The sequence below is a fragment of the Haliaeetus albicilla genome, chromosome Z (assembly GCF_947461875.1).
Source record: "Haliaeetus albicilla chromosome Z, bHalAlb1.1, whole genome shotgun sequence".
Lineage (NCBI taxonomy): Eukaryota > Metazoa > Chordata > Aves > Accipitriformes > Accipitridae > Haliaeetus > Haliaeetus albicilla.
In genome coordinates, this window is record NC_091516.1 from 50951114 (window position 1) to 50973045 (window position 21932).

The 21932-nt window shown below is 41.5% G+C and overlaps 1 protein-coding gene across 3 annotated transcripts in view; it reads left to right on the plus strand.

The window, feature by feature from the left end:
* Positions 1–887: 887 nt before the first annotated feature.
* APC (APC regulator of WNT signaling pathway) overlaps positions 888–21932 on the plus strand; it is a 103953-nt gene continuing 82908 nt past the window's right edge. For 2 of the 3 annotated variants that reach the window (XM_069775774.1, XM_069775779.1), the window contains exon 1: positions 888–1276. The gene's annotated coding sequence lies outside the window, so the exon portion shown is untranslated. Of the gene's footprint in view, positions 1277–2241; positions 2330–21932 lie in introns of all 3 variants that reach the window. The other variant, XM_069775778.1, reaches the window with a different exon arrangement.

Below are 21932 nucleotides of genomic sequence, written 5' to 3' on the forward strand. Positions count from 1 at the left end.
GAAGTAACTTTACAGGAAGTATGAGCCCAAACCGGGAAGTGAAATACTGGGTGTATAAGCCTGTCACCTGGAAGTGGAGAAAGTCACCTGAACCAGGTGACATTCAGCTAAAAGTGATGAAGGACTTCATCTATGAAACTCCATAACTACTGGTTGTGGTGTAGAACCCCATCCTTACAGTTGGGGCCTGGCCACCAAAGCATCTCTGCCATCCCAGGGCATGCCAGAGCCCACCTTCAGACGGAGAGACCGGAGACACTGACCTCTCTCACTGTGAGGCTGAACCATTTATGTTAAAAGCTCACCGAGCGCATGGACAAACATGGGCTGACAGGGAAGAACGTACCTTCTGTGAAGGGAAACTGCCTGGCTGACTGCTGGGTGAGGGTCCCAATAAACACATAGAGAAAGGATGGGGGTACATCCCACCTTTTCCTTCAGCTTCCAGAGTTGGCTGCCCGTGGGCACACAGCTTTCTGCCAGGGCGAGTGGCGTTTCTGGCCTGTCTCTCCGACACCTGACAGCACGTTACTCTCCACAGTCGAGCCAGGCCACCCCTCTACAGGGGAGTACCTCTGTTCTGCTCCAACCACTCGAGCACTGCTTCGGGCTCTCACCGCCCGGCGACTTCGCCCTGTCGGCGCAACGCCGCCCCGCTCCAGGCCTCCGTCCCACGCCGGCGCGAAGCCACGGAGGCGGCAGGCGGACTGGGAGGCGGCGGGGGACCGGTACCCGCCGCCCCGCCCCCGCCGGGCCCTCCCCCCGCGGCAGGTGTGCGCCACCGAGAGGGGTGCGGGGGGAGCTCCCGCCTTCGCGCATGCGCGCCGCCCCGGCGGCCGGGATTTCCTCGACTGCGCCTGCGCGCTCTCCTCTCCCCTCGGGCAAGATGGCGGCGGGGCGATAGGTCACGGGAAGCCAGTGAGGCGGGCGTTTGGGGGGGCCGGGCTGGCGGGGAGAGGGCCCCGGCGTCGCGGCTGAGGCGCGCCCGAGGGGGGCGGCTGCCGGGCAGGGTCTGGGCCCGCGCAGGAGCTGGGGAGGAGGCCGGGCTGTCCCGGAGCCCTCCGCGGGGATATGAGGAGCTGGGGAGACGGGGCAGAGGCCGGCCCTCGCCGGTGAGGAGGGGGAGCGGCTGTCCCCGTATGCGCGCCCGCCGGCTGCCCCTTCGCCCGCCCCGGGGAGGAGGCGCAGCTCGCGGGTCCGCACCGGTGGCGGCAGCGGCGGGAGGCGTCGGAGGAGTCGCGGCGGCGCTGCCGGGCGGGGAGAGGAAGGCGGACAGGTGAGTGCCCGTCGGCCGAAGCGCCGGCCCCGGTGGACCCTGCCCGCTTCACCGGGCCCTTCTCGGGCAGCCCCCGCTAGCGGCAGCCCCGGGCGGGTTTGAAGCAGGATTCCGTCTGGCTCAGGCTTGTGTGCGCTTCTCCCTGAAGGCGCCCGCCCCTGCCCCTCGTCCCCGGCGGCGGGTCGCCGCGCCGGCACAGGGCTGAGTCCCGTAGCTGCAGCTCCCCAGGCAGAAGGAGCCTGATCTCGTGGGTGTTACTCAAAGCCAGTAGTGGCTTGCTTGCCTTTTTTTTTTTTTTTTTTTTGGTGTGTGTGGTAGTATAACGCCATTTGACTTCATTTAGTGGTTTTGTTCTTCAAAATCTGCCTTGAAGTATTCAGATATTAGGTAGCTAAAATACCACTGGAATATGAAGGCAATAGGGTTAAGGCCCAGTGACTAGGTCTTAGGAAGAGCTCAGCTGCTGTCTTGTATGAAAAGATATTTAAAGTCCTTGACCTGCAAAAACCTTCCTCTAACTGTTAGATGAGTCTAACTTCAAAACTCGGTATTAGCAGGGCTTATTTCTTCTGTTATGTGTCCTCTCTGACCTCTTGTAATGAGGGGTGGATCTGTACAGGTGTCTGTGACTACAGCCTCAGTTTCTGAAGTCATTCTAGCCTTAGCTGTCATTCAGGGCTTCAGAAGTGATTGAGTGTGAAGTAAAATAGTTCAGATTTCTGTAAATGTCGGCTTCATTGTGTAACTGCAGAGTAATGGAGAAGTGAAGATACAAGTGTACTAAACTATACGATGGACTTGTTTGTTGTTGCCTTGGCCCCCTTCATAATAAACAATAGGATGGTAGTGACCTGTAAAACTGGAAAGACAAGCCTTTTGATAAAGCTGTCATAGAAACTTTTAACTTTCCAAAAAATAAAATAAGGTTCTGCAGAAACTGTTTTCATGTACTTGCTTCCACCAAGTACTGATTGAACAAGGGAGATTTTTCTACGGACCAGTGGAGAAACACAGATTTGAAAGCTTTGCTTCAGGAGAACTGCTAACATTTTGGTAAGTTAAGCCTATGGCAAGAGTTAAGTAACATTAGGTCACTAATTGAAATGCAGAGAAACGGAACCTTTTTCCTATTCAGGTGCTGTAACCTTATATTTTTAAACTGCATTTGAAAAAAAATGGTATGCCAAATGGATTCAACCAATCCGAAGCAAGAAGCATTACTTTTAAAGTGAATGTCATGAGATCATTGTTATGCTTCAGCTTCAACTTCCTTTATGCGTATTTTTTCCTTTAGTTACGGTGAAGACTTTTTGTAGTAACTGGCATGTGGAGGGAACTGGAAGGAAACTAGGACTTCTCATTGTTGTGTAACAAGAGTGCAAAGAAATCATGAAAGCATAAATTGTGTGAGTTGGCTTTCCCTTTATTAATGCAAAAAGGTTCTTGGGATCACATGAGCTTTTTCTCCTCTCTGAAACCCTTGCTATGGAGATCTCACATTGCTGCTGTTCTTTCATTTAAAGGGCTTCAGCTAAGAATCTCTTTAGAACTAAGCAATAATTTTTCTTATAGGGTTAAAAAATCCAATAAACAAACAATTTTATACAGAAATTTAGTTATATTGCTCAAACATGCCTACTTTGTCTCATTGTCCTTTCACTTTGTCGTGGTTTAACCCCAGCCAGCAATTAAGCACCACGCAGCTGCTCACTCACTTCCCCCCCAACCCAGTAGGATGGGGGAGAGAACGGGGGGGGGGGAGGGAGGGAGGAATAAAACTCATGGGTTGAGATAAGAGCACTTTATTATCATTATTAGTTTCTTCATTTCTGTTCTATTAATAACAATATTAAAATGGCAATACTAATAAAAGGATTGGAGTATACAAAACAAGTGGTGCACAATGCAATTGCTCGCCACTCGTTGACTGATGCCCAGTTAGTTCCCGAGCAGCGATCACCCTCCCAGGCCATCCTCCCACAGGCCATCCACCCCCAGTTTATATACTGGGCATGATGTCACACAGTATGGAGTACCCCTTTGGCCAGTTTGGGTCAGCCGTCCTGGCTATGTCCCCTCCCAACTTCTTGTGCCCCTCCAGCCTTCTTGCTGGCTGGGGATGAGAAGCTGAAAAATCCCTGACTTAGTCTAAACGCTAGTTAGAAACAACTGAAAACATCCATGTGTTATCAACATTCTTCTCATACTGAATGCAAAACATAACACTACACCAGCTACTAGAAAGAAAATTAACTCTACCTGAGCTGAAACCAGGACAACTTTTAAGCTAATTGAGTCATATATTGAGTTTTATGGCTTGGTTGTGCTTTGCTGCTATTTCTTTGAATAAGATTCCCACTTTTTTTTTATATACTAGAAATTGAAATTTATTTGATCAATAAGAAGCGTTCCCCTCAAGCCCCCTCTGGCTCTGTTACAGACTCTACTGGAGTTTGTGTTTGGATTGTGAACTCCCTGTTTAGTTAGTGGGGTGACTTCCGACTCGGGCCTGTCAGCCTGGCCTTGGTGCTGGGGAATGTTATGGAGTGGAACACCTTGAGTGCCATCATGTGGCATGTACAGGACAACCAGGTGATCAGGCCCAGTCAGCGTGGGTTTATGAAAGGCAGGTTCTGCTTGACTAACCTGATACCCGTCTATGACAACATGACCTGCGTAGTAGGTGAGGGGAAAGGCTGTGGATGTTGTCTACCTAGACTTCAGTAAAGCTCTTGATGCTGTTTCCCACAGCATTCTCCTGGAGAAACTGGCTGCTCATGCCTTGGACAGGCATATTCTTTGCTGGGTAAAAAGAACTGGCTGGATGGCTAAGTCCAAAGAGTGGTGGTGAATGGAATTAAATCCAGTTGGTGGCCAGTCACAAGTGGTGTTCCCCGGGGCTTAGTATTGGGGCCAGTTCTTTTTAATATCTTTATCAATGACCTGGATGAGGGGATTGATTGCACCCTCAGTAAGTTTGCAGATGACACTAAAGTGGGCAGGAGAGTTGATCTGCTTGTGGGTAGGAAGGCTATACAGAGGGATCTGGACAGGCTGGGTCGATGGGCCAAGGCCAGTTATATGAGATTCAACAAGGTTAAGTACTGGGTCCTGCACTGGGGTCACAACAACCCCATGCAATGCTACAGGCTTGGGGAAGAGTGTCTGGAAAGCTGCCTGGTGGAAAAAGAGCTGGGGCTGTTGATCAACAGCTGGCTGAATATGAGCTGGCAGTGTGTCCAGGTGGCCAGAAAGGCCAATAACATCCTGGCTTGTATCAGAAATAGTGTGACCAGTAGGACTAGGGAAGTGATTGTCCCCTATACTCGGCCCTGGTGTGACTGCATCTCGAATACTGTCTTCTGCTGTGGGCCCCTCACTACAAGAAAGACACTGAGGTGCTAAAGCATGTCCAAAGGAGAGCAACGAAGCTGATGAGGGGTCTAGTAGAGCACTAGTCTTACGAGGAGTGACTGAGGGAACTGGGGTCGTTTAGCCTGGAGAAAAGGAGGCTGAGTAGAGACCAATAAGGTGTCTCCAAGTACCTGAAAGGAGGTGGTAGCAAGGTGCATGTCAGTCTCTTTTCCCAAGTAAAAAGTGATAGCACAAGAGGAAACAGCCCCAAGCTGAACTAGGGGAGGTTTAGGTTGGATATTAGGAAAAATTTCTTCGCCAAAAGGATTCTCAAGCATTAGAACTGGCTGCGCAGGCAAGTGGTTGAGTCACCATCCCTGGAGGTATTTAAAAGACTGGTAGATGTGGCGCTTAGGGACATGGTTTAGTGCTGGACCTGGCAATGTTAGGTTTACTGTTGGACTTGATGATCTTAAAGGTCTTTTCCAACCTAAACGATTCTATGATTCTAATAAAATTATTTGAATGTCTGAATAAGTATGTCAGGATAGAACTTCAGCTGTCACTGTATATGCAGAAGTGGATTCCTGCTGCTTATTTTGGTTTGTCTCCTGATGTGTGATTTGTTTGTGGTTTGGATTTCTTCTTGTGTTTGGGGGATTTTTTTTTTTGTTATACAGCAGTATTTTTCTTACCTTTCCATATTCCCCCAAATCAGTTAAGTATTAGTGTGAATAAAAATGTAGACTGAGGATGTGGTTAGATAAATAAGAAATGAGGTTCCAACATGGTGGTGAAAATCAGAAGTACTGTAATATTAAATGTATCCCTATGGCTTTAGTGGAAATTACGCATCAGATTGTCTTTGCAAGACTCTTTTTGACAAAAATCCTGTGAGCGTCTTTGGTCACAGACTTTATAGTCAGGTATATACAGCAGAACAGATCTGAATCCATGTTGCTACTTGGGTTATCCTTGGAGAAATAGAGTAAACTTCAGAGTGACAGGAGCAAAGTGTTACTACATCAGAATTATTACACGGAGTTTGTCTAACCTAGTAGTTTTATGTAATGTGGCTTTGTGTTGTTTCCTAGAAATTGAGGAGTGTTACTAAAAACAAAGAAATACGGCATGTAGTGTGCAGAGATTTTTGTTGTTGTGAAGAGTGTTTTGTGTTTGGGGGTTTTATAATTAATCATTTTTCATAACTAGTCTTTGTAATAAATATGTGGCCTCTGCTGGGATAGAGTTGATAGGGTTTGTTCTTCCCTACAATTCAATCATTATAATGATGATTCTCCAGTTTGTTACAGGTAGCTCTTACTGCGCTGTGGGTGTAAAGTTCTTGCTTACAATGTCTTACCTTGCAGCTGATCTCTGTTCTCAGAAGTGATTGATTTGCCAAGCTTGTGAAGTTTGTAATGTTGCTTTTTGTGCCAGTTGTGCTTGGATTTGAAGGAGAATATAAGAAAAGGTGTTGATGGTAGAAGAGTAGTTATATGTTGTAATTAAGAGAAACAAAAGAGTGTGCTGCAGAGCAAGTTAAAATTGAGGTGAGTATATAGCTGTACCTGTATTTCAGTGCTTTTGTTTAGGGGGAGGAGCAGGAGAAGGTTTAGTTATTCCTATATTGGAATTTAGTAGTTCAGAGGTTAGAGTCTTTCAGTTCCTGATTTTTCTAGAAGTGTTATTTCAGACCTGGTAACAGTACTGTCCTGGAATGTAGTAACTCTAGGAATAAGCTTTTCATGAGGCTCTGCTGTAAGATTTTGAGCAGATGCATTCATGTTCTACAAGAAGCAGTCATGCTACTTGTTATCCTAATAGATGCTTTAATGGTCAAGGTTTCTTCTAATAGTGTGATAGAGTAACAGCTTTTATTTTTATTTGAATGATAATGGAAACAGTGAAACATTCAATTATCATTGATAATTTAAACATTTAAAATGTTTCTGTATTTAAAAAAAAATTCTGGAGTAGAAAATGCCTAATTTATCTTTGATTTATTTTAATAATGCAGTCCATTCCTTGCTGTCTTGAACCATCTGAAAAGAGTATGTTGGAAAGTGCAACAGGTTTTTTGTGTGTTTTTTGTGGTTTTTTTTTTTAACTGCATGAAATTGTCACTTCAGTCAAAACAGTTACCTCCATTGCTTTGTGTATGTATAACATCCTTTGGAATAGGCTAAGATTCATTAAACTATGAAACAAGACATTCCTTTTGAAAATGGAGCAAAATAGTTTCATTAAACAAGTTCATAATCTTACTAAGTTGTATTTTGTATGTACAGTATCTGAATAAAAATACTGAGATCCTCAGCTGTTCCTCTTGGATGCAGGTCATAGTAGTGCTGTCTTTGTAGATCTAAATTCAGATGTCAGTCTTGCAAAGAACTTCAACTTTGCCTCAAATTGCTGACATCTTAGTGTAATACTGCTGTTGTCCCAAAAGTGGGGTCATTTACCCGGTGTGCGAAAGGCCAACGTACACACAGAGCAGAGGTTATTTTATTCCAATTCATGTTTGCGCAAAGATGGGAGCTAGGTGGTAATCCACAAAGCTAGCACACCTTATACCTGAACAGGCAAGCAATTTATACAGTTTAGTTTTACATATTTAGTTTCCAAAGTTCTTCCCCCAAACTCTTATTGGTAGTTGCTTATCTGCCACAGTTTCTATTGGGCTGAAGTTTTCCCCACTTCAAATTAAAGGTACAGTGTTCTTTTATTCTACAGCGCGTGCTCAGGGAGGGGTGGGGTGGGTAAGACTTTTCGGTCTTGATTTGAGTTGGTGGTCATGATCTCCCCCTGCTGCCTTTACCTTCTCCCAGTTACTGAAGATCTTTGCTGACTTCATGCCTATTAGCAATTATGCAACTTTCAGTACCACCTGGGGTAGGATGCTCCCTTCTTACCAGTCTTTTAGTTGTTCTTCGGGGGGCACAGTTGTTAGCAAGGCTTGCATAGTTTATACAGAGGGCATCCTGTTTCACAGGACCGTTGTGGCCTCTTTAAGGTGGCTTAAGTACATAATTTTCCCCCTTTGAGACTGGGATCTCTTCATTTGAGTCTCATAAGTCTCACTACTTTGTTTTATCGTCATTATATATGCTCTAGTTGTGGCTTGTAAAACCAGTCTCTTGATACAACTTAAAACAAAACAAAGTACGGTTGTAAAAATTACAACAGTGATCAAAGTTTTAATTAGGTTTGCCAACCATCTAGTAAGGGAGAATTCTATTCCGTGTAATATTTTATTTAACCACCCTATTTCAATTGTTGTTCAGAACTTTTTTCTAAGTCGAAAGTTAATATTCCCCCATTTAAAGGATTGTCTGCCAACTCAGGTGGAGGGAGACAAGCGTTTATGCTGCTAACATTCTGGATTCGCCTAAAGGACTGGATAAGCTGTAAAACCAAATTCTCTTGACCTAGAGCTTGTACCAAATGTCATATTATAATAATCAGCTTCTTCATTCTCACAAAGTTCAACGATCTCTGATTAGCTGAAATTTAAGTTTCCCAGTCTGTGTGGCTCTCCACTTTTCTTAATCTGGTTCTGGTGCTCTTTTCACTCACATGTAAGGAATCCAGAAGTCAATTCCTTCCACTTTGACTATAGTATAGGTTTTAAATAACAGAGTGGAAGGTCCTTTCCTTTAGAGGTTCATCTTTCCAGGTCCATATGTAAATGATGTCTCCTGGTTGGAACGGATTAACTGGTATATCCAACAGGAGAGAGAACTTCTGATTTACATACCTGTGCAGTGAAGATAAAGTCTGTGAAAGAGGAATCAAATGTTCTTTAACATCAGCCTGCCGTTTTATATGCATTTGGTCTCCTTCGTTGTTCAAAAAAATTCATGGGATATGCTTTCCCATCCACAATCTCAAAAGGACTTACTTTCTCTTTGACCATAGGAGTTACTTGAATTCATAAAAGAGCTAAAGGTAGAATTTCTGTCCATTTAAGGTGTGTTTCTTCACACAGTTTAGCAAGTTGTTTAAGAGTTTGATTCATTCTTTCTACCTTTCCACTTGATTGTGGCCTCCAAGGGGTGTGTAATTACCACTTAATCTGTAAAAACTTAGAAATCCCTTGCACCACTTCTGCAATAAGATGAGGCACGTTATCAGAGGAGATTCTTTCTGGAATACCAAATTGGAGTATTATTTCCTTCAGTAAGATTCTAATTAGCTCTCTAGCTGTGTTGGTACAGCAAGGGAAAGCCTCTGGCCAACCAGAAAAGGTATCTATCAAGTCCAATAAATATTTATATTGGTTACACCTAGGTTGTAAAAAAAATAAAAATCTGAAAAATCGATTTGTCGGTATTCCCTAGGAGTTATTCCTTGTTTCACAATTCCTTTTATAACCTTTTTCCCAATTTTGGGATTATTAGCACAGCAGATGGGGCACTCTTTTACTACCATGTCTGCTACCCTTTGCATTTTTGGTCCAAAAAGATTTCTTTTTGCAGTTATTGTCAGTGCATCTGCTCCTGTATGTGTCTCCTGATGTAATCTCTTGAGCAAAGTTTCTATCATTCTTTCAGGAATCAATAATTGCTTTAATGGTGTTATCCACCAACCTTGTTCATTTTTGGAGCAGTCTATTTGTTCTGCTAATTGATCTTCCTTCTCAGTATATTTTGGTGGTGGTAATTCTAAACAAGGCCCTGGTATTAAAGCTCCTTCAAATTTTGGCTCCTTTAGAGCTGCCTTTTTTGCAAGACAATTAGTCTTCCAGTTTTCCTTTTATAATTTCACTATTTCCCCTTTGATGGGCTTTACAGTGCATTAGTGCAACCTTCTTTGGTAGGAGAACCGCTTGCAGCAGTCTCAAAATTTTGGTCCCATATTTTGTTTGAGTTCCTTGTGAGTTTAACAGTCCTCTTTCCTTCCACATTGCCCCATGTGCATGTACCACCCCCAATGCATATTTAGTATCTGGGTATATATTAACTCTTTTTCCATGACTTAATTCCAGAACTTGGGTCAGTGCTATTCCTTTTGAGTGGAAGTGTTGGTAGGCAGTGCCTTAGTTTCTAGTGGTTGGGCATTTGTTACCACTGCATATCCAGCTGTGGTAGGTTGACCCTGGCTGGGTGCCAGGTGCCCACTAAAGCTGCTCTATCACTCCCCCTCCTCAACTGGACAGGGGAGAGAAAATGTAGCAAAAGGCTCATGGGTCAAGATAAGGACAGTTTAATAAATTGAAAGCAAAGGAAAACAAAAGATTTTACTCTCTACTTCCTATCAGCAGGCAATGTCTGGCCACTTCCTGGGAAGCAGGGCTTCAGTACTCATAGTGGTTGCTCCAGAAGACAAAATGCCTGCCCTTCCATCTCCCTCTACTTAACTTTTATAGCTGAGCTGATGTCATATGGTATGGAATATCCATTTGGTCAGTTTGGGTCAGCTGTCCTGGCTATGTCCCCTCCCAAGATCTTGCCCAGCCCCAGCCTGCCGGTGAGGGGAGGGAGGGTGGAAATGTTGGAGAGACAGCCTTGATGCTGTGCAAGCACTGCTCAGCAGCAGCCAAAACACTGGTGTGTTAATCAACACCTTTCTAGCTACTAATACAGAGCACAGCACTAGGGGGCTCCTATGGGGAGAATTAAATTCATCTCGGCCAGACCCAATACACCAGCTCTTTGTTTTCCTTCCAGCATACAGCTGTTGCCATCAGTGAAGACCTCTACTTCCGCATCAGGCAGGGGTTCATCCTGTAGGTCTGGTCTGCTGGAATACACTTGTTCAATAGTGGTTAGACAATCATGTTGCAATTAATTGGATTCAGAGATTGGGGGCAAGGTGGGAATATTCAAAGTGGAGATCAAAGAAAGTGTGACATCATCTTGCTCCACTAACACAGCTTGATATTTAGCTAATCAGGGAAATCCAGTGATGCCCCTTATTCTCAAGGAGGGATGATACAGCATGAAGTACAAACATGGTAATCGGTTGGCCCAGTGCCAGTTTTTGAGACTCTTCAGTCAAGGTTATGGTCAGTGCTACTGCCCTCAAGCAAGCAGGCCAACCTTTGCTGATCTTACCCAATTGTTTGGAAAAGTATCCCACTGGTCTCTTTTCATTTCCCAATTTCTGTGTTAATACTCCCAGAGCCACCTGCTGTCTCTCATGTACATATAATTGAGAGGGTTTTCTTAAATTTGGTCATCCCAAAGTCGGAGCTTCCATCAGCTTTCTTTTAATTTCATCAAAACTTGTACAGGATTCTGCTGTCCATCCCAAGATTCCCTCAGGTCTTTTTAGAGCAGCATGTAACTGTTTGGCAATCAGTCTAAAACTAGGAATCCATAGCTGGCACTGTCTGGCCATTCCTAAAAATCCCTTCAATTGTTTCTTTCTTACTGGTTGGGCTCCTGGTTTTAATTTGACTTTTACTGGAGCAGCATTCTTGGCTCATCTAGGTTTCTTGGAGGCCCATACCAGAAGTATTACAGCACCTAAAATTTCCTCTGGGATTCTGGTCTCTTCTTGTTTCTTTTCAGTCAATAGACACAACTCAGCTCTCCATGCTGTCTCTTCAGGCATGTGTAGCAGAATAGACTTATCAAAAAATGTTAATTGTGCTTTCAGTTTACACAATAGGTCTCGTCCCAAAAATGGTAGGGGGCATTCGGGTTTATATAGAAATTCATGACTCAAAATAGTATTTCCAGTTGTACATTCCATAGGTTTTAAAAATGGCCTAAAAGCTCACTTTCCTGTGACCCCAACAATTGGCATATACATTTTACTTAAAGGCCCCTTACAGCTACTTACTACCAAATGGGTTGCTCTGCTATCTATCAGAAGATTTATAACTTCATTCCCCAGCTTTGTGGGAACAAGGGGATTGGCTGGGGAAATCTCAATATTCTCCTCCTGTCCCCTTCACTCAGTGTCAGATGTCCCTAGTAAATTAGGTTAGTACTTGATTCTGGCCCCCCTTTTCCTGAGGATTCAGCAAATAATTTTTCTTTCTGTGGGCATTCCTTCCGCATTTTCTTGATAGGACCCCACTGATTGCTTCCAATTCAATAGATCTGAGGTAGTGAATGGGACATGCACAAATACTGGCTGTCCCTCCACCCTCATTACCTGTCTCAAAGGAGCTTGTATAATGGGATGCTGTCCCCTCATTCTCCCTGAGATTGGGCTAAAATTCTCACTCCCTGCTCTTGAGCTGGAAGTGGACTGGTCTTCATCTTCACTCTCACTACTATCCTGTGATTTCCTTTTCTCATCTCTTCATTCTACATTTAACCGGATTCCCCTCTGGGACCAAGATCTACACATCTTCAGCCTCCCCAGTGTCCTTAACACATCTCATTTTACATTCTTTTCCAAAACAATAATTCTTTTTCTTTTCCTTTCTGTTAATACTTTCTGCTAATACATTCCATCACCATCATCCATCAACATTCTACATTTTTATGTGTTTCATGATCATGTCTTAAAACAAAAACAAATCAACATATGCAACTTCACCCCATTTATCCATCCCTCTACAAAACAACATCAATTGTAAAATAATATTATAATTCAATGATCCATTCTCTGTCCTTTTTCTCCATCCTCCAATTCATACATCAGCCACCATTGTGCACAATAAGCTTTTAATTTATCTTTCTTTAGGGGATCCCCTCCAAACTTTTTCCAGTTTGTCAAGGTGCTTTCTAAGGGAGAACAAAGGGAAGTCTCCAGAGAAGTAGCATTGCCCATATCAGTACCAATTCTAACCCAGCATTCCATACACCAAAATGAGGGGATGTCTCCCTTCATTACAAAACAACATGTAGAAATGAAATAATAACCCAGTGTTTCATACACCAAAATGAGGGATGTCTCTCTTTGTTACAAAAACAATGCATAGGAATGAAATTATGCTACTGCTGCGTATCTTTTGATGCATCTTACGCAGAGCCCAAATGGGACAAAATGTCCCCCCAAATGCTTGCTACTCCCCCAAAGACTTTTTTTCCCTTTTCCCTTATTTATCTATCAGAAAATACCTCTTTTCCAATAGTGTTGCACTATTGTGTCGCTTACTGCCTAACTGTAGGAGAGGAGCCAATAGAGTCCCTTAATAACAGGTCGGTGCATGCTGGAGTCCACTCACTTCTCTCCTCCCCATCAGGTGCAGCAAGATGAACTGGGCAAGGCTGTCAGCGCTGTCCCATCTTAGTGTAATGCTGCTGTTGTCCCAAAAGTGGGGTCATTTACCCGGTGTGCGAAAGGCCAACGTACACACAGAGCAGAGGTATTTTATTCCAATTCATGTTTGCGCAAAGATGGGAGCTAGGTGGTAATCCACAAAGCTAGCACACCTTATACCTGAACAGGCAAGCAATTTATACAGTTTAGTTTTACATATTTAGTTTCCAAAGTTCTTCCCCCAAACTCTTATTGGTAGTTGCTTATCTGCCACAGTTTCTATTGGGCTGAAGTTTTCCCCACTTCAAATTAAAGGTACAGTGTTCTTTTATTCTACAGCGCGTGCTCAGGGAGGGGTGGGGTGGGTAAGACTTTTCGGTCTTGATTTGAGTTGGTGGTCATGATCTCCCCCTGCTGCCTTTACCTTCTCCCAGTTACTGAAGATCTTTGCTGACTTCATGCCTATTAGCAATTATGCAACTTTCAGTACCACCTGGGGTAGGATGCTCCCTTCTTACCAGTCTTTTAGTTGTTCTTCGGGGGGCACAGTTGTTAGCAAGGCTTGCATAGTTTATACAGAGGGCATCCTGTTTCACAGGACCGTTGTGGCCTCTTTAAGGTGGCTTAAGTACATCACTGCTACTGTCTATATATCTTTGCTTGTGCTGCTCATCTTAAATATCCTTTTCTGTGGTTACTTGTTTTCAAAACACCATCCTATTATCGGATGTGTTTTGAAAACATAATTGAAAATTTTTTTTCTTGTTGCAGGGTCTTTTAGTACTCATATTGGTCTTGATGGTTGGTCACATTGGTCTAGAAGCTTGTTTAGATCAGCAATTTATCATGCCTTCATTTGTGAACTTTTTCTTGCAATTACATGTTGACTTCTAGTTCCCAAAGCTTTGAAACATTGTCAGAAGTCTGCTTAATGCTTTGTAAGGGCCTAAGGAAGTGGGTGACCTTCACTCTGCTCTTGCCTGTTTAGTAAGAAATACCTTTCCTGTAGCTGATCCTAGTGCCTGATTTGAAATTTTAGTATCATGTTGCAACCTGCTTTTTGGTGAAAATGCTGGCCATTTTGTCATGTTGCTATGCAGCAAAAGCTTCAAATGGATAGGTAGGAGCTTCATTTTCATGACAAAGAGAAATCAGCTTCCATTCTGAAAGAGAAGTTTGTATTTTATCAGTCCTGCTGTAGTGCCCTTCCAGTGCCCATAAAACTTGGCCCAAGAAAGGAGTGTCTCTTTTCGTCATGTTTAGGAGTTCTTTGAGTAGAAAATTCCCGTTTATGATGTGCAAAGCATAGGTCATAAAGGGCTAAGTAGCTGTGGTTCTTTTACTATAGTAGAAGGGATACAAGACAGAAGTTGTTTTTTTGAACCCAGAACTACTTCTTTTGTTCGGGTTTTATTTTTTGTTAGGTTTTGTTTTGTTGGTTAGGCTTTTTTAGAATTCAGCTATGGGTGGGGGGTGGGGGTGGAGATTTAGGTGTTTGAATTAGACATTCCGCAAAGGAAACACTGTACACGCCTTGAATAATGGGATTTCTGGAGCTAAATGCTTGCATTGTCTCACTGAGATTGTTTTCAACTTCTGTATTTTCTGCTCAGAAGGATGTGCATTCAAAATGTCTACTCTTTCTAAGCTGTTTCCCACATAACTTGAGATCCAAGGGCTCATGTAAAGTCTCCTTGATTACTCTGTATTAGTCATTAAAGGCTTGGCTGTGGAATAAAATTTGGGTAAAATTGTTGGCTGTCAGCAGGTGCTATACACCAGGATCTAGACCAACAACAAGAAAAATGCTGATTATGTTAGAATGTACTTACTTACTTACTTTTGGTATTAGCAGCCTCCTCGTCAGCGATTTTGGAGTAAAAGCTTTGGTGCCAGTAACCTTGACGCTATAATTGGCACCTACCACTGCCAAGAAGACAGCGTCAGCAGGCAGTGCAGAGATACATGAGATTCTGAGGTTAGCAAAACCTAATATATGGCCAAATTCCTTCCATATTGTTGCTTTTTAACACAAATCTAAATTGATTTTTTAATAATACCATGTAACAAAAATTTTGTTTATGGACTTTATCAATACTAGGATTAAGCACAACTCTGAATACTTCCTAATTCCCGTATATGTCTATTTCTTTAATCTTTCTTGGTACCAGTCTTCCTCCTCCCCTGTATTTCAGCAGAATGACTCTATTGGGATTTTGTTCCCTGGTATTCAAATTGTTCAACTACAAGCCTTTCATTGTATAGGACTCTAATTTTAGCTCAGTCTAGTGGAGTGGTGACTCAGACCTCTGTAAAATTCCTATTTCCGCAAGAGCAGGAAAAAAACCCACAGAGTTCCTGCCACTTGCTCTAGCATTTTTCTACATTTTATATTTTGTTGTTATTTCAGTGGAAGCTGCAGATCTAAATTAGAAATACAAGCTGAAAAACGGCATTAGCTAATGTGTATTTTCTTCTTTGGTTCCAAATGTAGCTCATTTGTTTATAGGTATTGTTATATATGTTCATAACTTCTTTAATATTCTGTATACTGAATATGACTTGGGGTAGAAATGCCAACATAGAATAATGGTACTTAATTCACATGTGTAAATCTCTAAATATGGTTCAGAATGAGCTCCAGAAAGGTTTAAGATCAGGACTCAGCTTGGAATCAGTGAAACAGTTTTAATTTGATCAGATGGTTTTTGGTTTTTTTTTTCCACTTGGATGTCATAATTGTATCCAGGCTACCAGGAAGGACAGAGTATGCCTGAGTACCAGTTCATACATGCATGTGGTTATTATATTTTTGTCTTAGAACATCCTTGCTAGTTTAACATGTGTACACTGTCAGTCTATGTCTTTGCGTTTAGTTAGATTCACTCCGCGGTTGTGTTAATGCATGCCAATGCAATCAAGTAGCCAGAATATTATGAGACTTCTTGTTAGTTAATATAAGACTAATGGGATGTTTGAATTGGCATGGAATTAGGTCTCTGACAAAAGGTTTAGATGCCAGTCCAAGTGATGGCTTGCTAATTAAATGTCTAAATGTCATTGTTAAGACCTTGAGAACTAGAGTTGATTCATAGAGCTTTTTCCAAAAAATGTTTCAAGTGCTCGAAGCTGAAAAGAGTGAATTGAATGGAGAAATAGAGCTTGTCTTCCTCTAAAACGAGTGGATTTGTGTCTTGCTTTATTTGCATGAAAAAAGTAGTTGTCTGTACATGACTGTCTTTATACTGTTCCAAATCTCTCTCTCAATTTTACTTGTGAGCAAGATGTCCAGGTCTTTTTTTTTCTTCTTTTTTTTTCTTTTTTTTTCTTTTTCCACAAGTAGTGCCTTGAATGATGTAAAGGTACTGAAAAGTCCATGTAACAGTCTAGTATGCATGCAGCAAGGAAGACCTGAAGCTAGTTGTAATGACAAAGCCTGGTTGTAATTCACTGTTTTGTAAGTCTCGGGTGTTTTAGAATGTTTTAACTTGTTCAGAGAATAATGGGAAAACGTCTACCTTCAACATACTGGGGTTAAGTTTTGCATTTACTCTCTGCCAATATATTAATTCTTGCCTTTAAAGTCAACTGCTCTGAATATAGATAGCGTAGGAATGTATGAATTTGTTACTTGCTCAATCAGTGTTTATTGCTTGAAAATTTTCTGACTTGTGACTTATAAGTGATGGAGTTCTTTACAAAGCCAAGTAATTGTTCTTGGTCAATTTGCCACCTAGTTCACTGTTTGAAGGAGAATTGTTTCTTTTATTAAATTAATATTCTTTTAAGTTTATTGCACCATTTGTAAACATGGATGGATAGTGCTTTTCATCATTCTTGCCTCTGTTCTGCATTTCCCAGGTTGTTATTTAATTATATTGCAGGAGTCTCTAGAAGCCTGGTAAGCATCAGAACTGCTTTGTGTTGGGCAAACCTCAAACCCATAAAAAGACGTGATTCTTGTTCTGAAGCAATTACATTGCTCATAGCCTGTGGTGTAGAATGTTACCAGGCATTTGAACTGGGGAATGAGATTTTCATAGGCTCACTACTAGCGCTTGCCAGCATTTACTCTTGGGGAAAGGAAAGGTGATAAAGAGTAAATAAAAGAATATCAAGAAAGTATCAGGCAGGTGTGGACTAGAAAGCCCCTGCTCTTCTAGCTTACTTGTTTTCAGTGAAGTCATGCTATACAGCCTTTCATGGAAGTGCTTGGACTTGATGGAGTGGCCATGCTCTATCACATGACTAAGCATAGGTGTACCCTTCTATGTGGCAGATGCACATCTGGTTCCAGTCAAGTCACTCATCCAGATGACTTCTGTCACGTGCATGTTTGATCACATGAAGAATGAGTGCCATGACATGAATGTCACGTGAAATTTCCAAGGGATAAGACATGTCACAAGATAGGGCAAAAAATTCAGGGAAAGTGGAAAAAGTAAGAAGTGAGACTGGGGAGCAATTCATTCATACTCTTAAGTAAGAAAATTTCAATTACTGCCGATTGTGTTTCTGGAGAAGGACTTTGGTTTTCTGTTCGTGTGACGGAAGGGTTTTTTGCCAATGACATGGGATGTCTTCTGTTTTTTCTTCCTTGTCAGAACAAGTAGTACCCACTGTGCAGACTTTTTCTTGCTACCTGGGGTAATTAGCTTGCAAACTTAACCCCTTCAGTGGTGTGGGAAATGCTTAAAATTCTTGTGATCTCAGCTTACCTTCATTTGCAGGCACTAAGTTTGCCACCATTGGAGTGGGGATTGTTTTTAAAAAACTCTGAGGAGTCTATAATACCTTAGGATATTTTCTCCTTTAATAATGAAGGTTTAGCATCCGTTTTTTTAGCAGTGACCTCTGTCAACCACAGTGTAACAAGAAACTGAATCTGATTGTGCATCTGCATGGGCATTCATCCATTTGTCATGTATAGATGTGAATACTGTAACTTCTTATGGTTGATGCTAAATATTAAGAAGAAGCAAAATAGGGCTTTGTCTTGGAACTCGGGCCACTCTAAGTATTCTAGGTATGTGCTCAGTTTCTTCTACTAGGTTTGACCCTTAATCAGTCTCTGGGCAGCTGATCAGTGTGCAGCCTTGGGTAAAAAGGTAAAACAGAGCCAAGAGCTATGCGACAGCTAAGGACAAAGTATTCTACGACAGAGTGCTTTGATTACAAAAGATAGGTCTAGTGGTGACCAGGCAGATCCAGAGCCTGGTACTCTCCAAGAAACATTGGAAAACATAAAATTCTTGTTCTTTGTTTAAACATTTAATATTTTTATATTCTGTGGCCCAGATGTGGAAAAGGGGAGAAATCTGTGTTAATTAATGAACAGTCTTCTAGGAAGAGCTTTTCCTCTGAAAAAAATTCCCTGGAGAATCCCTGAGGTATGCTAGACAAGGGCTTTTATATGGAAGATGTTCAGCCTTCAATACTGCTAGCAGATTACTGAAACGGCATTAAAGATGGGTTAGAAGGTGCAATTACAGTTTTCCAAAAGTGCTGAATAAGCCTTTACTTTGCTGGAGGTTTGGGATGAGTGGGTAGGCACATGCATGAATCAGTGGAGTAAACTAAACTATGCTTGAAAGTCAACTCTAGTTTATCTGGTCAGTGTGAATTCACTTTCTGCACATTACAGACAGATGGTAAGTTTTCTAGCTCGCATCTTTAAAATCAGCTTTTCAAATTTCTGTAAAAGTCCACCCCTTTAGAGGATTGAGTGAGCACCATCCATTTCTATTTTCTGCCTTTTTAGCTTTTTCATCTTTCTTTTACGTAGTTGCAACAGAGCTTTTAGGATAGGATTGTTTTTCCCTTTAAAAACCAGAAATCTTTGTGAAAATTAATGCCCAATGTTAATACTGGGTAAGATGAAGGTATCTGCGGTTAGCTGGGGAAAGCAAGGGCTGATGTAGGTATGTATTGAACTTCACTGTTGCCTTTCATCTGAGGTACTGCACAGCATTGGTCTGACTTGCTGCCTCCTCATGTCCTACAGGTGAGGCCCAGATTAAGTAACAACTTATTTTGTTATATTTGAACAGAAATATTTCTGATAAAGACTTGTACTCAAATTAAAGTCCCTTAGAAACGAGGCCTAACAACTGTCACGCTTTGCCATAGTATTAAGAGGAGGTGGAAAAGAAAGGTAAATAAAAGGAAGGCTGAAAACACAATATGCAGCTGGTTAGAAGGGAAAGAAAACACAAGGCATGGCTGAAGTAAGAAGTGGTAATTACAGTACACAGATAACAGTAAACTACTTTATAAGCCTGAAAGAGCTGCAGTAGAGGAAACAAAGCGATGAAATACTGGGATGCTCTGTTGCTTTTAATTAGAGGATGAGGAAACCATAGGTAGTGCCACACAAAGTTTGTCAGATGGGGTTTATTATGTAGCTGAGATAGAAGAATAGGTAAACGGATTAATGGTTTGCTATGCAAACTCTCCCTGTTATTTTTATACTCTTTTTAGAACATATGTGACCAATACTACAGATTAGGCCACAGCTCTGTACTAGATCTAACAGATTTGAGAAAGGAAGCAGTCCTTCTCCTTGAAGCTTCATTTCTTTAAGTTGCAGCAAGAAACCTGCATGCAGATTGAAAAACTCAGTGAGAGGGAAGAAAGCAGTACTTCTGGACAAAACTAAGGAATTGGCAAACAATAGAGAGCATGAGATAGTGAAGGATTTAAAGAGCAGGTGATTGCTTTCTGTATGTCTGGCTTATTTATGAAGTAATTAACAGGCATGCATTTTTCTGCTTTTCTTATTTAGCTTGTTTACATGACTTTCTGGTAGTTAATTGACCCCTGTGAAAGACAGATCTTTTCATTGCTTCTGGAAAAATCTCAAGTTCAGGAATGTGTGTAGCACAACCTTCTGAAAAAAAAAAAAAAGTGGAATTTTAGTACATTAGTATAATAGAAAATCTTAACAGAACAACTTGATTTCTGGGTCTGTATTCTCAGTACAGAAATTTTCTGTTTATTTTTGTAGGACTAGTGTCAGAAGAGTTGAGTGCATGTGGTCTGGATGATGCATTAGGAACAGTGACAGTTCTTTTCTCCATTCTTTCTGGATCTGCATGAGAAAGGTGGTCCTTTAGATTCTTGATCCTCAGGAAACCTCTTTTTCTGATGATCTAATTCTCATAGTTGGAGGTCATCTGTATGGGGAAATACTATGCAACATGTCTGAGAGATTCCTGATGGACAAAGTAGGAATGCAGCTTTTCGTGGTGAAAACACTGGCGTTACTGCTTATGGGAGCAGGTTATGAGTATTCCCAGTATGCGTATATACAAACTATCACTGATCCTAGTCACATGGTAAGGACAATGCTCAGAGGCAACAATACACAGTCTGTGTGTGGTAGTGAGAGGTGAAAGCAACTTCACAATTTCCAAGGAAATGAGAAGCAGAGAGCATGTTCAGCTTCATAGATTTTTTAAATAAGGTTGAAAGGCAGGAGACAATCTTTGGTTATAGCAGCTGCTAAAATATTTTATCAAGTCCTGTGTTAAGACGAAATTTGCATCTATGTAAAACAGATGTGAAATGTTTTCAGTTTATTTTGTTAATAAAATCTATTTATAGCACCTTTCTAAAAGGTGCAGCCTGATGTAAGTCAATGTGTAAAACACTTGTAAGCAAAGTTCTGAAGGCAAGATCTCTTAAATTGGCAACACTACACTTCACAGTTGCGAGTAATACCAACCATAGAGCCTGGCAACAGAGAGAGAGAATTTAACTCATTATCCAACCCACTCAGTGCCCGGAGTCTCTGAGGTAAGTAGTACTGTGCATGTACAATGACTAGTAATGAAATATCAATCACTTTCATTATATTAAATAGTTAAAAGCTGCTAGGGAGAAGGGTACTGCTGCAGAGGGTGAGGTTGTGAAGGCACAGAAAACTGTCCCATTTATGAGCCAGTTATCTAAAACTAGAAAACCTCTTGCATTTGCTGTTGTAATAGTCTTGATTTTGTGAAGCAAATAAATATTTTGAGGAATGTCCTTTATATTTTTAAAAATGTGGATCTTAATCTGCTCAGAGCTTCTATTTAGCACTGCTTAGTAGTGGGGGGGAAACAGGGTTATGACAATTTTAGTTGGTCTCAGACTGGATTTTTATAAATGCAATAAAAGGTTGGGAAATACTTATTGCATGGATTACATAAAATATTCTAGGAAAAGATTGCCAGTTCCTTTTCTGGAGCCAAATTCCCATTAGGCTGTTTGAGAATGCTGTGCTGGGTAGACTGCAGGGATCTTGTCCAAAATAATAGAAGTAATTGTATTTTGAATACTGAAACTGAGCTGATATTTTTCAGTACTGAAATGTTGTGTCCCTGAGATTCGATGGCTTCCATGCAGAGATTTCATTCTTTTGATAGATTTTAAAGGAGTTTTTATGTAATACAGAGCAGGTATTGGTAGATCTGTCATGGTAATGGTATCTTTCAAAAAATGAAAAAGCCATCTTGTTCCTTCTGCCAGATAGAAAGTAACTAACCAAAAATAAACTTAGTCTAAATAAGACTTTTCTCTGTACAATTCCTTTCTGTGTTTCATTTTTTCCTGAGAGCCTGACCTTTCTTATTCAAATACTGTTTCATTGGTATCAGTTCTATTAGTAGAATTCTGTACTGCACAGAGAAAGCAGTTTTGAAAGCAAAAAAGAGTATGTGTAGCAATACCATTCACCTGTTTGGCTGTATATCAATGTTTTAACACCACTGGAAGGTACAGTGTGAGAAAGGTCCTGTTATTACTAATAACGTGCTGTTTCTTAAACGGTATTTTACTTAATGTTGGATTTTGCTTCAGAGGCAAGTGCATGTGACACAGACACAAAACAAGCTACCATTTTTATGAAATCATAACAGAATGGGCATTACTATAAGCAAGGAAGGGAAAGCTTTCTGCTTCCCACTCAACTGTCATCTTGGCAGAATGTATTAGAGAATTTGTGCTGCTGCTTATGGTCTGCTTGTTCTGCAAATAAATACGGGACCTCACGCTATAGAGCAGTGAATCTAACATCGCTCATCAGCACTGAATTTATTCAAACTTATGCAGCTTGTGACTACCATGCTCAGAAAGGACTAACCAGTACCGGGAC